The sequence below is a fragment of the Aquarana catesbeiana genome, linkage group LG01, assembly GCF_042186555.1.
Source record: "Aquarana catesbeiana isolate 2022-GZ linkage group LG01, ASM4218655v1, whole genome shotgun sequence".
In the NCBI taxonomy this organism is placed as follows: domain Eukaryota; kingdom Metazoa; phylum Chordata; class Amphibia; order Anura; family Ranidae; genus Aquarana; species Aquarana catesbeiana.
The window spans coordinates 136228821-136246266 of record NC_133324.1 but is presented as its reverse complement, the minus strand read 5'-3'; the positions used below and the strand labels follow the sequence as shown (position 1 = coordinate 136246266).

Genomic DNA, 17446 nt, shown 5'->3' with positions numbered 1-17446 from the left:
TCCCATTAAGGAGACTCTCAATTTATATTTGTATTGTTTACCATTATCATTGAAAGTAAAAGTAACAGAAAATCCCAAATTTTGGGTTGTCCCCAGAAAAGTAATAGAGGGGAAAACTTCCAATGTAGACACTAGTTCTGGTGATCTGGGGGTCCCCAAGGAATTCCCTTAATTTGCAGGGATTTCCTCTCACTTCCTGTTTGGCTGACCTTCCTTTGCTGTATCTAAAATGAAAAAAAAAAGTTTTGTCTATAGTTCTACTTTACTATTACAATAGACCAGTGCTTGTGTAATTTAAAAGAGAAGTATGGGATTTGGGTTTTACTTAAATCATACTTACCTAGCTGGATGCAGCCTCAGTCCGATGCTGCATCTGTACCCCGCTGGCTCTAACACTGAGAACTGAGCGATCAAACACTGCCGATCGCTCAGTTCTCAACGCTCCGTGAGCAGAGAGCTGGTGACTCAGTCACTGCTGTCTGCTCTGCCCCCCCCCCCCCCCGCCCATGCTCACTGAAGCGCTGGGCTGTGGATGGGCAGGAGCGGCTGGCTCAGCCTCTCAGCAAGCTAGATGCCGGTCCAGGCATGTGGGTGGATCCCGACCATATAGTCACGATCTTTCCCGAGCCTGAACCAGCTCTGTGACATCAGCGGACTTCTGCTGAAAGCGGGTTGGGTGGCTGTACTTCTCCTGTGGATCACACAAGCTTTGGCTGTACTTCTCATTTAACATATACAAGAAAAGAAATATGAATTTAGATAAAAATCGAGATGTAGTGGCGGCATAATGTCTGTCTGGATACCAGATTTCACTAGGAGGTAGGTGGTGCTGCATCTGACTCCTGATCAGAAACCACTTTCTGTGATGTAGTGGTGTCAACCTTCCATTATACTCTAGACCAGCCTTTTTCAACAAGGGTGCCTTGAGGTCTCTTCAGGGGCGCCTTGGCAAAATGCCTAAAAATTGCCCAAAAATTGTATTAAAGGCGGTGGGTGGATGAAGCCTGCCTTTTAGTTACACAAACCCACACGTTTTCATTGTGCAGCATTACAACCTAGCTGCTGACCTCCTAACGACCAATGACATTACTGTATCAGTTGATAAGGAGGATGTCAGTCACCTGTATAGCATCCTTGTTTGACCCTCCCCTGCCTCTCACCATCAGGTTTGGGGTCACATTAGCTTAGTGATGGAGTAAAACTGAGAAAGGAGAGAAAAAATTTAGAATACTAGTCAGTACCAGTTTGCATCTCTAACGTTGGGTCTCCTATGTGTGTGGATGTTGCTGCATTATGTAAAACTATCAGAATAGTTTTTACATTTTAGGATGGGGTGCCTCAAGACTGTCCATAATTTTGGTGGGTGCTTCGAGATTGTCCATAATTTGTAAAGGGTGCCTTGACTGAAAAAAGGTTGAGAAACACTGCTCTAGAACAGTCTTTCTCAACTTTTTTACCCATGAGAAACCCATGCTAAAACCAATTCATTGGAGGTCAGTAGAGAAACAATTCATGAGGGGTCAGTGGGAAAATGCCCCCTACACTGATGGTCAATAGTAAGAATGCCCTTACAGCAGTGGTCAAAATGGCACTTTAACAGCCAAAAAGATCATTGGAGTCATGCAGCTAAATCTGTCACGTGGGACTGGTTCAGGAACTATGCAAGCTCTATCGAATGGGAGCTCAATCAGCCACAGCTCAAGGAACCCCTAGCAACTTCTGGAAGAACCCTGGTTGAGAGTGGCTGCTAGGGGGAGAATAGAGGCAATATCTACATTGAAAACTAGATAAAAATAATCATTAGTTTAGGGATTTTTCAGTCTACTTACTCAGTTCTTCAGTAAAGGTTGCTGGCAAGAAAGGAGTCCTGATGAATGCATGGCAGTCCCCTGTAACATGCAGAGATTCAATGATTGTAGTACAGATCCAGCGATAGATAGCAACAGAGGTGTTTATATATAGGCAATAAAACTTTGTATTATGAAAGCTACAAACAGAAATACGGAAGTGAGGAACATGCTCTGATTCAAAAGAAAACCTTTGGAGGAGGAATTATGAAGCTTGAAAGACTACAAAAGACTTTCCAAAGGCCTGGGTATTCATTATTTTATTACATCAAGTGACTGTTGGTGACAGAAATACAGTACAGTTTTTATTTAAAAAAAAAAAACCCTGCATTTGGAACGTGCCAACTATATACTGTATAATATTATCATAAACATGTCAATTTTTTGGCTCTTAAAAAAATAAAAAAAATGGAGCCAAAGCATATGTCAAGTGACAATTTGGGGGACATCTATTAGCCAAATTAGGGACACAGAACAGGCTGCCTTTCACTTAGCAAAGTCTATGCAACAGCTTTTTGTATGCAACCCTATTACCTGAAATCCTGGGCAGCCAACTTAAGGCTTGTACACATGATAAGAAAATTGGAAGTAACATTTCGTCCGACGAACGATCTGCCAATTTTCGGATCGTTAGTATGGTGCTTTTGACAGCCGATTCCGAATTTCTAGACAAAAATTGGATGTGCAGGCTATAAAATTTTTATCGTACATGAACACAACGTCTGATTTTTGTTTAATTAGTACACTTTTCTTTGTAAGAGCAAGAATACGCATGCTCAAAAATAAAAAAATACATACAAAACTATTCAACACATGACATCACTTCTGAAATTGATTTCTGTCGTACGAGAATTTTCATATGTGGAGTAACCACTCAATTTTGATATGAGACTAGCATGCAACAAAAAACTGACGAAAATTTGTCCGATAATCTGATCGTATGTACCAGGCTTTAGACAAATTTGCAAATGTCAGATTGAAGATAAGACAGAATTTCAGTTTAAGGTCCCTTTTACACGGGCAAACCGATCGGTCTGATTTTTTTAGATCAGACCATCCATTGCCCTCTATGCAGCGGCGGATGTAAATGGTCATGTGTTCATTTACACCCACCGACATCTGAACCAATCCTATCTGTTAAAAACCAGACAGATGGGGCCATTCCCTATCCATCTGGTGGATCGGCTAGGATAACAGTAAACGGATAGACAGTCCATTTACATCTGACCACCCATAGAAGAAAGCGGGCTTTGTCTGTGTCCGCTGCTTAAGCAGAGCGGACATGGACCTGTCATCCACTTGCTCAGCGGGGATCAGCGGACAGATCCCCCGCTGAGCAGGTGGATCCGCTGGCCATGTGAAAGAACCCCTAAAAGACACCTAGTTAAGAAGTGGTCAGGGTCAGGTTTAATTCTGTCCCGGTGCAACCTTCAAGTTGCACAGGGGGGAAATTTGGAAATTTATGAATGATGCTGAACTCAGCCGCTGATGTGCATTAGAATTTAGGATGACAGCAGTGCCAAATCGCTGATCATAATGCATCACACTTTCTTTTTTTTTTTTTATAAACGTTATTAAAATGTCACAAATGGATTTACTAAAGCTGAAGAGTGCAAAATCAGGCTCACTTTTGCATAGAAACCTATCAGCTTCCAGAATATATTTATTTGAACAAGCTGAGGTTTAGAAGCTCATTGGCTACCATGCACAGCTGCACCAGATTCTGAGTGCACCAGTTTTAGCAAATCTCCCCCAAAGTGCCATTTCATTAAAGGATACGTTCACCTTTTTTAAAAAAATATATAAATGCACATCTTTTGCCAGTTAAAAAAATGTGCATTTAATATTATTTATTATTATTTTTTTTATTAGGAGCCTGTAAAGCATTTCACCCGTGATCAGCAATTTGCAGGTTCTCCTGCAGAATGTCAGTGTAGCTGTCTGCCTGTACATTGTGGGCAGTTACTAAATGACAGGAAGATTCACTAAGCTACCAAGAGTGCTCATCAGCTGGTTCATTGAGAACTACAAGCCGTCAGCCACAATGATGGACTGTAATGCTCTGTACACACGATAGGATTTTCCAACGGAAAATGTTCGATGGGAGCTTGTTGTCAGAAATAACGACCGCATGTAGGCTCCATCGGACATTTTCAATCGGAATTTCCGTCACACAAAAATTTGAGATCTGGATCTCAAATTTTCCCACAACAAAATCCGTTCTCGTAAATTCTGATCGTGTGTACACAATTCCGACACACAAAGTTCCACACATGCTCGGAATCAAGCAGAAGAGCCGCACTGGCTATTGAACTTCATTTTTCTCGGCTTGTCGTACGTATTGTACGTCACCGCGTTGTTGATGTTCGGAATTTATGACAACTTTGTGTGACCGTGTGTATGCAAGACAAGTTTGAGCCAACATCCGTCGGAAAAAAAACATGGATTTTGTTGTCGGAAAATCCTATCGTGTGTACAGGGCATAAGTGTAGATCTCCCATTCATGGAACTCTGTGAATTAATGATGTGGCCAGATTTTTTAAATTGTGACAGCGGGTGCAGGGAGAAGATCCCCGGCCCGTTGTCATAATGGGGGCTCGGGGGAGAGAGGAGGTTGGTCAGTTAGTAACATGTTACATCCTAAATATGGGTGTAACATGCACCATGTTACAAAAGGTGAACTTATCCTTTAAAGGTGTTGTAAAGTCTCAAGGTTTTACCCCTTTTAGCCATTCTATGCATTAAGGTGTAAAACCTGTGCTGCAGCTGCCCCCCAGAGCCCCCCCTTTTTCTTACCTGAACCCCATCGTTCCATCGCCTAGCACGAGCCCATCACCTCCAGTCGCTGTCTCCATCCTCATTGGATAGATTTATAGTAGCAGGAGTCATTGGCTCCTGCTGCTGTCAATCAAATCCAGTGACACGGGAGCAGGGGGCAGGGCCATGTACTGCTGTCTGTGTCAATGGACGCAGCAGCGGGACTCGTGAGCGTGCCCGCACGGGTGCCCCCAGGGAATGCGGGTCTCCGTGGGGGCACCCAATGAAGAAAAGAAGCCAGGAGCGCTGCCGGGGGAGCCCAGAAGAGGAGGATCAGGGCTTCTCTATGCAAAACCCTTGCACAGAGCAGGTAAGTATAACATTTTTGTTATTAAAAAAAAAAAACAACCTTTACAAACACTTTAAGTTGTAGGCTGCAGCAGCGATGGATTGTGTCGCACTGTGCTGTGCTAAAGAAAAGAAAAGTACTGCATGATGTACTTTTTTCAGCACAAATCACCTCAACACAGTGGTGTGTACTAAAATGCAAATTGACACATAATCATCCTTTAATATCCTTTAATAGCTGTAAACTGATGAAAAACAAATTATTTTATTGAATGGCTGGATGTGTTGGGCTAAGTGCCATTAATGGGCATTTGAAGGAACACAATTTATATCCATTAGTAAATAAAGCCTTTACTTACAACATTTATCACAATGAAACATGTTATAAAATCCTATTCCTTGTCTAGGTAAACATAACCATAGGCATAAGTGAAGAGGCCCAGCAATACAGGACAGACACAAAAAAGCTGATGCCAAATTTTCAGGTTGTCTTTAGTTCAAATGTCAGATTTTGGACACTCATAGAAATGCTAATAGGACTTCTAAAGGCTTTGTATGCAGAGGTGACAAAGTACACTGCAGCTGTCTATTGGCCATATATGGTGCTGTGATGGCACAGCTGCTTGCTTCAGCCAATAAAATGCCTTGGTTTTATTCCTTTTAATTTAGCTGCCAAACAGGCTTCCTGCCAGCTAAGAACTCTCTGCTATTCTAAAACTCTGCAGGGTTTAACTCATAAGTAAAAATACTTGATGTATTTTCCTTTCTAGGGACTACTAATCCTTTGAATATTTGCAGTGACTTTCCTTCCACTGTTTCATTATAAATGGCAGATAAAAAAAGAAAATTGAACGTACATAGCTTATGTTGAATATGATGGAGTGGGAAAAGTACAACTACAAGAAGGTCACGCAGATTATATTTTGGTCTAAAGGAAACCTGTCGCCACCGCTGAGATAATTTCCTAAATGGGAACACATATAGTCTGCACACATATAGTGCTAATGACCAGACTCATAGGCTGAGTTACTCTACTAAATATTCTCCCTCTTTAATAGTCTATGCCACTAATGTGCATAGCCCTACACTGTCATCATCAGGCGGACAAAAAAAAAAATCAAATACCCACACATTTAAAAAGTACAGCCATGTGCTTTACAAATCGGCTTGAGGCTCTGCTTCTTTCGTGACCCCTTAGCAAACAAAACATCATTCATTTCAATGAATGATTGAGAGCACATAAGGAGCAGACCCTGGTCAAATGACCTGTTATCTTCTTTCATTGGTTCTAACCTGGCTGAGAAAACTGTGTCAACGTGTAGGCCTAGTTAGCCTAGTGGTAAATTCAGATTTAAAGATAGTTACATAGTTGGTAAGATTGAATTAAGACACTAGTCCATCCAGTTCAACCTGTGTGGGTGTAATTGTGTATTTACCATTTCCCAGATCTCTGTATGTTGTGTTTGAGAAGATGCCCATCTTGGACAAATGTATTTATGTAAATACCATACCTGGTAGATCCCCCTGGAACCTGGAAATCACTGTAGTAGACACCGCTACTCCAGTAATTTCCATGAGCTTCCAGATCTTATGCCGAGAAGCTGCTTTTCTTAACTGTTTACACAGTAGGTTGCCAGCTCAACAGGAGCACCATTCAGACAACGCTTTGCATTTTGTCAATGGATGCAAAGCATTATCGGATTGGATGACGTGGAGAGGTGGACCAGTGACTTTACAATCTCCACCTCGTCCAATCAAAGAATGCTTTTCATTCATTTGGAGAATGCTAAGCATTCTCTGGATGGCACCCTTGCCAAGCGGGTGACCTCCTGTGCTCAGATAGAAGAAGCAGGGCAGCCATGCAGCATGGGATCTGGAACTTAGTGGAAATCACCGTAGTTTTGGTGCCTACTACAGTGATTTCCAGCTTCCAAGGGGTTCTTCAACCAAAGAAGAAGAGCAACCTCTTATGCTGTAACCGCCATTAGAGTAGTTGCTGGGTCATATACCCTCCATCCAGGCAAAATCACTGTTGCTACTTGTGCTACTTTCCCTTTGAGAAAGTGACGTGACAGTCACGCAACGCGTCAGGGAGGAGAGGCGGCTACATTCGGCTTCCCGATCACGGCTGGGATCGGGGAGCAGCTGCAGTTTTTGCTTATGTGTAAAGTTTTAAATGTAAGTGGATAACTTTCAATAAATTTAATATTTTAAACTACTACACTATGGAGTGCTTCCCCCTCTGCTTTATATTGACAAGCTTATTCACTGGAGCGATCTGAGAACGAAGTGCGGTCTGAGATAAGAGATCCCTAGGGGAACTTTCATTAAGGGGATCGTGAAGCTGATTGCATCATCTGTAGTGGCTTACAGGGCTGTTATCACTCAGCCGTGAGGTGAGAGGCTGGGAGTACCACATCTTTCCACACACTTGCGATTGATTGCTGCCACTGGTTATTCCTTGATGAACTATCTTTTCACATTTTTCAATTGAGATTGTCACGATTTGGATTGTATCATCTATGGACACTGCGTTGGTTTATTTTATTCAGCACTTTTTTTCATTTTTTGGACTTTTATATTTAATTTATTATTTCTAACACACTTTTGTGGAGTTTTGCATGTTATTCAAAGCTCATTACTTGTTAATGCAAATTGATGCTGCACAGATTGCTTATTTTGCACGTACATATTTATTAATTTTTCAGTATGTCCATCATTATTTATACTTATTGATTTTGCACTTTTATATTCGCACATTGGTTTCAGGTATTTATGCACTTTATCGCTGTGCTCTGTTTGAGCCAACTCATTTTTAATTATTATTAATTTTCACTTACTATTGGAAGATTGTCTTTCCTCTCCTGGTTGCTTATTTATTTTTATTTTTACTTTTTGCTAGGCTCCATTTGTAGCCAGTCTGAAAGTGGGGTAATCTGTGATTCATCTTTTGATGTAACAATGGTTCATTATAACCTTTGGTTACACAATATAATGGAAGATTAATATTAAGATACAATTATTCTCTGGATTTTCTGTTATGAATCTCCTGTTATTGTTGGTTGCGTTACAATTTTAGTCATACTCATTAGCTTGATTTACCACACCTTTTAGTAAGCGCCGCATATTTCATTACCTTTTATTTCTCTTTGATTGGTGTGGGAACACCTCTATGCTGGCAGCTACATCCATTAGTCTTTTAGTTTTTTATTTGTGCCGTGCTTTTTGGTCTGCGCACTAGTACTCATTATCATTTAATACTTGTGACGTACCCCCGTACTCAAGATGAGTCTGCCCGCTGTAAAAAATGCTTCCTCTGTCCAGTACCAGCATGATCCAAAGTCCCTTAGCCCACCCTGTCACTTTTTTGAAGCATCAGTGTAGGGTAAAACAATAGACTGTTTATTCAAAACAAATGTACAGAGAGGTAACACTCGGGGACAATCCCCCCTCCCTTTGCACAATGATTCAGGGCGGGGTAAACTGCCCATTCAGCAATAAGAGACACACAGGTATTCAAACATTTCGACAATAGACCACCTTATCAGCAGGGAGGCTTCTGGAGGAATTCCCCCCTCCCCTCTCCTCCCTGGAACCCCCCCCCCCCCCCCCCGGCCTTCATACAAAAAACACATAATACAAACAGTAAAGAGGAGCTGGACGTGGTAACAATGGTGGCTGATAATAGTTCCACAAGCCTGGCTGGGAGAAGTGTGGCTGCCTGGTAACTTAGGAACATGGGACAGCAGTCACACTTCAAACAACCTAGTAAAAATACTACAACAGTTTATGAGACCAAGCTCATACAATAGTCCAGCAGTTGGAAAGGTGAAATTTATCTTCATATATTCCTTGAGGGATATTGTTCAAGAATATTACTGCCCAAAGTGAAAAAGCCCCTTCATTCCTTCATCACAAACCACACACACAGAATCCAGGACAACACTGTCAAAAGGAAATTTGAGTCTGATATGGTTGTATGGTGAGTTGGGTTAAGCAGACCCAACTGGATTTCTCGGTCACCCTGTGCCCCTAATAGACACAGGTTGACTTAAACATAGGAGGGGTCGGGGGAGCTGCACAGCACTTCCAGTGCTCTCCAAGGTAAGCTGGGTTCCACCAGCCCCCCGCCCAAAGTGACTCCTGTCACACATCTTCTCTTTCGGCAGGGGGACTAACACAGGAGGAGACCCCAGATGGGTTGACTCGAAAGTTAGTCAGTAGTTCCAGTCCTGCAATGCCAGAATCCACAGAGTACCCCAAATAAATTGTCCCAAACATAGTATTACTCATCCAGCCAACCTCTGCCTCTCTCGTAGAACATACCCACCGCTGGGGAGAGGCGTGGACTGGCCCTTCTCCCTGGAGTCCTGTCAGCCACTGGAAAGAAGACAGGGTGATTGGGCTCACTCCCTCATGCTGTGGGGGATCTGGGCTGATTACCAAGCATCCCTGGGGTATACAGGTGGAGGCTGTAGTCCCATCCACCTTTTCTGGATGAGAATCCCCCAGTGTTTGCAAAGCATGGCTGACATCCTCCCATCTCAGTGCCAGACCATTTTCTGGGGTTGTGTCAGTGGAGACCGAAGTCCCATCCACTACCACAGGAAACCCATCTTTTGTTAGTTGAGGGCAGAGGCCAGCAGCACTCTGCATTGTTGCCAACCCTTCTGCTGGGTTGCTGGCATCATTCTGGGGTGCCATCTGCTGCTGGGAAGGGAAGCCGGCTGCTTCATCTCCCTTACCCTCATCTAGCTGCTGGGACGACATGTCTCTGGTACTGTCTCCCAGGTGCACGGATCCTTGCTGGGGAGGAAACACCACCACCTTCTCACCCTGGGCCTCCGGAACTGCCGCAGGTGTAGGGCAGAGGTCTTGGACCCTCTGTCCAGTTGTCAGTGCTTCAGCTGGAGAAGTTTATTGTAACGCCATAGATTCTGCTGGCAGAAAATCCTATGTCCCTGTCAATGTTGTGGGAGAAAAGCCGACTGCCTCTTCTCTCAGGGAGGCTGAAACTGCTGTTGGTGCTAGCCAGAGCTCAGTGATGTTTTGCCCTGATGCCAGCTCTTCTGCTGGAGGCTCGCCAGGTTGCTCTTCCTCAGCAGAGAAGTCTATTAAATCCCCAGTCTCTGGAACTGGTGTCTGGGGAGAGAAATTCACCATCTCCTGTCCGTAGAACGAAGAAGATGTTACCAGTGCTGGGCAGAGGCTAGTAGAGCTCCGCCCTGTTAGCACTTCAGTTTTAATTTCAGTAAATGTTACCTCCTTCAATGAAAAGTCAATTAAGTTAATTCTTTTGGTGATCTATGGCTGGAGATTGAGGACAGCTCCTCTGGCTGCTGGACAGACACATTCCTCCATCCAACCTCGTCTTGTGCAGAAACAGGTTCATCCAGATAAGTTAAAACTTACTGCATCCACCATAAGAGCTCCGCTTCCATAGCTGGAGGTGGAGGTGAACAACGCACCCCGTTACTCTGCCCCATTGCCAACACTTCAGCCATGATTTCAGGACGGTCGGATGGTACTTCTGGATAGTTCCAGGCAAAGGGAGCCCCGCCCTGCTGCTGATCAGAGTCTGTAGGCGATCTCCAGCTCCCATTCCCGAACGGCCAGAAACTCTAAATCTTCCTGTGCCCAGAGCACTTCCGAGACATTCAGTCTTCACTCTCTGTACTCCATTATTTCCTCCAAACGCCACTCCAGATCACTCCCAAAGTCAAGGTCCTTGAACTGCCTCCAGTACAACAGCCCCAGGCCACCGCAGTCAAAGCCATTCCTTTGGAATTCCTTTTCCATGACAGCTGGTATCTGTACCTCTCCTCTCCTGCCATCCAGACCTTGGATCAAAGTGGTGTTTGGATGTGTTCATGGCAAGGAAGCACGATCCCCCTGCCACCAATTGTGACAGAGCCCCATACTCAATATGAGTCTGTCTGACGTAAATGCTTCCTCTATCCGGTACCAGCACGGTCCAAGGTCCCTTAGCCCACCCAGTCACTTTGTCAAAGCATCAGTGTAGGGTAAATCAACAGACTGTTTATTCAAACACATGTACAGAGAGGTAACACTCAGGAACAATCCCCACTCCCTTTGCACAATGATTCAGGGTGGGGTAAACTGTCCAATCAGCAATAAGAAACACACAGGTATTCAAACATTTCAACAATAGACCACCTTATCAGCAGGTAGGCTGCTGGAGGAATTCCCCCCTTCGCTCTCCTCCCTGCCTCCGGTCTTAATGCAAGAAACACATAGTACAAACAGTACAGAGAAGCTGGGCATGGTAACAATGGTGGCCGATAATAGTTCTACACGCCTGGCTGGGAGAAGTGTGACTGCATGGAACATAGGGCAGCAGTCACACTTTAAACAACCTAGTAAAAAGACTACAACAGTTTATGAGACCAAGCTCATACAATAGTCCAGCAGTTGGAAAGGTGAAATTTATCTTCATATATTCCTTGAGGGATATTGTTGAGTCCGGTATGGTTGTATGGTAAGTTGGGTTAGGCAGACCCAACTGGGGTTCTTGGTCACCCTGTGCCCCTAATAGACACAGGATGATTTACACATACGAGGGGCCGGGGGAGCTGGACAGGGAGCTTCCAGTGTTCTCCAAGGTAAGCTATGTTCCACCAGCCCCCCGTCCAAAGTGACCCCAGTCACACTACTTTTTTGCTACTTATTTAAATTGTACTGATGGCTTAGCTAGATCGCCCAATGTGATTGAGAGTCATCACCCAGTGAGAATTGAGAGTGCTTTCAATTAATATAGGGTGGAAATATTATGTGTTGGCTAGATCCACAAGTTCTCTTCAAAATACTGAATGCATGTAAAGTCCATGTATGCTTTCATGGTAAAATCCTGTAATTCCAGCTCCTCCCATTGATTTCTTCTATAATAATAGAGGTCTCTAATGCAGGCCAAAGGACAATTACACTGGCTCTAAAAAAATAATGAGCATCTTGGTCTTTGGCTTGGCTCATTTCCCAGTACAGCCATTACTCTCTATGACTGGTCTCAACAGATGCCCAGCAACAGGATGAATTGTTGTAGCTTTTAGGAATGTAAATATTGCCTGATCCTGAGAGTATGGGATTTATTATGAAAGAGCACATAGCCTTTAAAGCAGACCCTGAATTAAAAAATGTACATTCTAACAGTATATTCAATATTTAGCTTTGTAAATTGAAGGAAAAAGTCTGCTTGTGTTATGTGCTAGAGTAATCATCCTGGCTCCACTAAAAGCATTAAGAACGCCAAACTGTAAAGACATCCTATTCTGGTGGTCGTGTGATATGTGATGTCAGCAATCTCGCTCCACCCAAGTTTTGGATAATGCTTAGCTAAGTGCAAAGTTCCCTCAGTGTCTATAGTCTCACAGGGCTGCAAAGGTAGTAAGGGAAGCATGAAGCCAACCGTAAAGTAATTATTTATACTGGTATCTGATATAGCGCTGTTAATATACCCAGCACTTTACATATATATATTGTACATTCACATCAGTCCCTGCCCTCAAGGATTTTCCAATTGATGGTTCCTACCTCACATTCATACATACATATACTAGGGTCAATTTAGACAGGAGCCAATTAACCTACCAGCAAATCTTTGGAGAGTGGGAGGAAATGAAAACTGTATTGAAAGGTATATGAAGGATGTCATTGCTGACTTTCGGAAAATGTAAACATTTTTGTCTGTGTCTGACCTCAACGCTTTTGCAACCAGTGAAGTCAGAGGCACGTCAGAACTTTTGATCTAATTACTTGTTCTGAGTCAGTGATTCAAAGTATTTAAGGCTTTGGATTGCCATAATAACCACGCAACTAGCATTTACATAATGAGGGCTCAAGAATGGCAACCTATGTATTTTCAGTACATGTTCTTTTAGGCTGGCAGGTCACTTGTTGAGAAAGATTATTTTAGACCTAAATGACTAAACTAATGGTGATCGCACACCTTTAAATAAAGCGTAGCTTCAGGAAACCTAACAGACCCACTGCAAAGATTAAGTGCCTGTTTCTGACTAAGGGACATTAAAGCGTCTTTTTCTTACCTGCTCCTCCACTTCCCTGGCAGACAGCACTCCCCTATACCCAGCAGTGGACTGTCCCTTGGTATACTGACATCCAGTGCAGGGCTATGGTCCTTCTATTAGTCTTGAGGACATCAGAAGCATAGAAGAGAAAAGGCTGCAGGGACAGGTCTAGTAGTGCAGAGAAGCCTTTAGGAATGGAGGATCAGGTAAGTAAAACTGCTTTACTGAGTCCCCTAGACATGAAGGAGTAAGTCAACCCTTGCAGTGTGGGTGCTGTTATATTGCAAACATGGGTAATTTAGTGGTGCTGAACATCTAATAAACTCTTTCCCAAATGGGTCCCCAAAATAATACTTAATAAGCATACCCACCATTATACACAATTGATATAATCCTTATTTGATGAATCTCCCTAAAGAAGGTGGTCAGACAGTACCCCACATTTACAGAGTGTCTTTGGTCACTTTAATAGGCTTTTTCCTTGAATGTTTGTATGGGTATTTTTGAGCACTTTTGCAGGCGTTTTTGCATGAGCGCTTTTTTTGGGTTTTTTTAGCCAATGGAAAGTTAGTTACTAGGAGAAAAAAAACATGTGATACATGCTTTTCTTATATCCACAGTGAAGTCTATTGGGGCTAAAAGCTGGAAGCTTGTAGCTGAAAAGAAGCTCGTGTGCATTGTACTTTTTCGAGCTACAAGTTTTAAGCAACTCTACACCCGCCTTTTTCAACCAGGGTGCCTTGTGGTTTCTTCAGGGGTGCCTTGGCAAAATGCCTAAAAATTGTCCAATAATTGTATACAAGCCGGCGTGTGGATGAAGGCTGCCATCTAGTTACAGGTTTTCATTGTGCACCACTACAACCTTCTAGCTGCCGGCGTTCTAATGACCAATGTCGTCATCAGTTGATAAGGAAGATGTCAGTCGCATGCATAGCATCCTTGTTTGTCCCTCCTCTTCCCCTCTCCATCAGCTTTGGGGTCACATTAGCTGAGTGATGGGAAAAAACTGAGGGAGAAGAGAAACATTGGCTAAAGTGTATTTGCTTTGGAATAATAAATCACCTCTAACACTGGGTGTCCTACTTGGATTTGTGGATGTTGCTGTAAAACTATTAGAATCGTTTTTACATTTTAGGATGGGGTGTCTCGAGACTGTACTTAATTTTTAATGGGGGCCTTGACTGGAAAAAACACTGCTCTACACTCACGTGTGAAAAGGCACAACTGAAAACCAAGGGATTTTAGATGTTGAGCTTTTTGGAATTACATTTGTATGATTTTTTATGTTTTTGCTTATATAACATCAGCATTATATCACACATATTGCTGTAGGTGGGCTCTTCCTTATTATTTCATAAATGGCTGAGAAAGATTATGTAAATGTGCAGCATGGATATGATATCTGGCCAACTACTTCTGGTTTCAGTGCACAGAGAGAAGGCAAAAGGTTACACATTAACAAAGCACAATAGTAAGTGTACTTAGCCGAAAACTAATATAGCTAAACATTTATTGATAACATAAGTATAATCATCATCAATCAATCAAGCAATCGCATTTGCATCAATCAAGCAATCATCATGTCACATCAGTCTGGGCTTTCTATTTATTTATGCATGGTAGTAAGATAGGGCGTATATCTGTATTTAAATAACATCTAGAAATTATTAAACCTACCGGCTATTTTTAAAAGTTGCAGAGATCCATTTTTATTATACATTTGTACATGAGTAACAGGTTTGCAGGCCAAAGGGCAGAAAGGAGAGCGACTGAAGGACCAGCTCATGCTATTTATATTACAAGTCCTCAGAAAAGCAGTCTGCAATCTCAGGTTCTCAACAGGTAGTGCTGCATGTGATTTCACTCAAAATAGGAAACAATCCTTTTACTGTAACATCAATAATCCTCAAAATGTACAAAATGTGAAGAAAAACACTTATAAATTATGCTCCTCCTTTTAAATATACCATCCACAAAAATCTAAACAAATGCATATTAAAAAAAAGTCCTAAAATATAGGAAAATCCATACACAGGGGTTGATTTACTAGAACTGGAGAGTACAAAATCTGGTGGCGGTGTGCATGGCAGCCAATCAGCTTCTAACATCAGCTTGTTCATTAGGCCCCTTTCACACCAGAGGACCGATCGAGTCCGCCTGTCCGTTTTTCAGGGGGACCCGATCGGGCCAGCCATTGTTCTCTATGGGTTGGCAGATGTCAGCAGACATGTGTCCACTGTCACTCGCTGGCATCCAATCCTCTAAAAACAGACGAATGGGGATACGTTTGCCATCCTTCGGGCGGATCGGATGACAATTGGATGGAAACGGACATGCTATCCATTTCCATCTGACCGTCCCATAGAGAACAGCGGGCTGAGAGATGAGTCAGTGTCATTAAGAAAAAGTAGGAGGTCGTCTGTGTACAGGGCCACTCGCTCCTCCAGCCATCCAACACGCAACCCTTTTATGTGTAGGGAGGTGCGAAGGGTCTCCACCACTGGTTCCATTGCGATGGCAAATAAGAGAGGGGGCAACCCTGCCGAGTGCCTCTGGATAGAGGGAAGGGCTGTGACAGACCCCCCCCCCCCATCCTAATAGTTGATGTGGGATTTTTGTATAGTATTTGCAAGCATTCAATGAATATCAGTGGAAACCCCATTCTACGGAGGACTTCCCAAAGAAAGGGCCATTCCACTGTATCAAAGGCCTTTTTGATATCTAGGGAGACCACCACCCTAGAACCCTCATTAAGATGTTGCGCGTGTATGTTAGTGAACAGTCTCCTTAAATTAATGTCAGTTGCTCTATGGGCCATAAAGCCTGTTTGGTCTATCTCAATGATGGTTGGTAATAAGGGCTGTAGTTTCATGGTCTCATGAACAATTTAGTGAGGATTTTAAAATCTGTGTTGAGGAGTGCAATTGGCCTATATGAGGAACATGAAGTAGGGTCTTTCGGAGCTTTGTAGATTAGTATAACATGGGCATGACTCATAGAAGCCGGGAGGGCACCACCAGCCAGACACTGGGAGTATAACTAGGCCAATATAGGAGCAAGAAGATCCCCATGGGTCTTATAAAATTTCATGGGGATGCCATCTGGGCCCGGGGATTTCCTGGTAAGGAAGGACCTGATCGCCACCAAAACCTCCTCCGGGGTAATCAGTCTCACCAAGGCCTCTCTTTCTTCATCTGAAAGCCAACCAAGTGCCATTGGGTCCAGTCAGGCTGCCAGGTCCTGAGGCTGAAAACCCAAAGGCAGCACGGAGGTGTAAAAGGAGCAATAGTATTGTCAAAAAGTATCCAGTATGGCTAGTAGAGAAGAGACCGACTCCCCCGAAGGGGTCACAATGCTAGGTATCACCGTCAGGGGTTGGTCATGCTGCGCCAACATCGCCAGAAGGCGACCATTGCGGTCCCCTGTTAGAAAATTCTCTGTTTGTTCCTGTAAAGGCCTAGTCTGATAACCTCAGCGAGGTGGAGATGAAGCTCGCGCTTCACTGCACTGAGGGAGTCAAAGTGAGTGTTTGTGGGGTCAGCTGCATGTGTGTCCGTATGGGTCCTCACAGCGTCCTGCAGGGCAGTCGTAGTAGCGGCTAGTTCTCTACGGATTACAGCAATAGAGGAAATGAAGGCATCCCAGGTGATTTCCATTGAGGAGGACCCCGCCTTGAGGTCCCAGTATTCTGCGAGGCGGGATAGTGTCTGTCAAATCAGTGGGGGAGAGTCAATGAGCTCCCAGATGCCAGAGGGCAGAAGTCCGAGAAGAAGGGGAGCGAATATAAGGGAGCAGTGGGCAGTGATCTGAGAGCCCACTGGGTAAGTACATGGCATCTAAAACATCTGACAACATGGTCGGGTTTGCAAAGGCCAGGTCAATTGAGAGGATGTTTTGTATGTAGTGAGAAACAGGAGTAAGATCTGACTGTGGGATGTTTCCATCTCCAGACCTCAGTAACTCCCATTGCCTGGGCCCAGGTAAGCAGATCTGTAGAAAACTGTTTAGGAGGAATAGGTCTGTCTAAACCATGGGCCAAAATGGCATTAAAGTCGCTCATCAGTAACAGTCTGGCAGGGCAGTAAGGGGTAATACTCTCTAGAATACTGTATAAAATGGCCAATGAAAAGGGAGGGGGAATGTACACATTCACAATAATATAACGAGTGCCCCATACAGAGAGCACCACTATCACATATTTGCCCTGAGGGTCAGTGTGGACCTGAGGCGCAGTACAAAGAAGGATTTTGTGTTCTCCAACACAATTAGGGCATATGGAGGAAGCAGGCACAGTACTTAGCTGGTATCCTGAAGCCCAATGGAAGTTCAGCAAGATGTCATGATGTCAGGGTGAATCTCAGCGGGTGTCCAGCCATGCTGATGCGGCTTCAGGGTTATTGAAGAAGCGTGTGCGGTCGCCATCTGTAATCCTCATTCTGCTGGGGTAGAGGA

The 17446-nt window shown here is 43.6% G+C and overlaps 1 protein-coding gene across 4 annotated transcripts in view; it reads right to left on the bottom strand.

Annotated features, from left to right (window-relative positions):
* GCNT4 (glucosaminyl (N-acetyl) transferase 4) overlaps positions 1 to 17446 on the bottom strand; it is a 92378-nt gene that overhangs the window by 30507 nt on the left and 44425 nt on the right. For all 4 annotated transcript variants that reach the window (XM_073624096.1, XM_073624092.1, XM_073624107.1 and 1 more), the window contains one exon: positions 1830 to 1889. The gene's annotated coding sequence lies outside the window, so the exon portion shown is untranslated. The remainder of the gene's footprint in view (positions 1 to 1829; positions 1890 to 17446) is intronic.